Here is an 868-nt window from a genome sequence, read left to right as displayed (position 1 = left end):
CAGAAAGGGGTGCACAATTACCTATGTTTTCTAGCCTAATCATGTGGAATTTGGACCACCGCTGAATTAGTGMTTTATCGAACCGTGGGACCAGGGTAGTGAACGGGCTACTTCTGGTTATTCAAAAATTTAATGGGGCATATTGGTCAGGTAAGGCTCAGTAGCGTCTCAAGTGTTACATCGCGAGAGATTTACATTTATTAAGTGCAAAGAATTCGYATAAGTTTGCTATTACTTGATTTATGCATTGTAATGTTTTATGCATGTGAAAACCCGTGAACTCACCAACTCTTTGTAGTTGACCTTGTTTTTATTCCATGTTTTTCAGGTTTTGAGTAAGTGGTTTGGATTTTAAGGGAGCATACTTTAGCCAAGACCGATTAAGTCAAGTTTTTGATGTAATTATGAATGTTGTGTAAATTCTAACTCCTGTTATGTCGATGAACCGTTTTGTTTTGAGCAACTTAAAATGGTGTTATTTATGAACTGTTGCTATGACCCGCTTGTCTGTTAGCATCCCGTGTTTCCGCTTTAGCGGGGTGTGACAGATTTGGTATCAGAGCCACAGTTATAGAGACCGCTGATTTTCTTTAGAAACCATCGACTATAACAAAAAAAAAATTTCCAAATAGATTTCAAGAAATCTGAAATTTCTGTGTTTTAAAGCGGATCATATTGTTACATATCGCTTAAGCAGAGCCTGAAAACTTATGCTTAATTTATATGTAATGAGAAAAACTTAATCGATCTGAACAAAGGTATGCTCCAGCAAATGAAATTATTGTAAAAAGCATGAGTTTTGTTGCACTTTTTAGGATTATCCGTTTCCTAGGACCAGAGGCAAAGGAAATTAGAATGCTCGATTTCT

The sequence above is a fragment of the Cynara cardunculus genome, unplaced genomic scaffold, assembly GCF_001531365.2.
Source record: "Cynara cardunculus var. scolymus isolate 2C unplaced genomic scaffold, CcrdV1 Un_Scaffold_4979, whole genome shotgun sequence".
NCBI classification, from domain to species: domain Eukaryota; kingdom Viridiplantae; phylum Streptophyta; class Magnoliopsida; order Asterales; family Asteraceae; genus Cynara; species Cynara cardunculus.
This window is presented reverse-complemented; position numbering follows the sequence as displayed.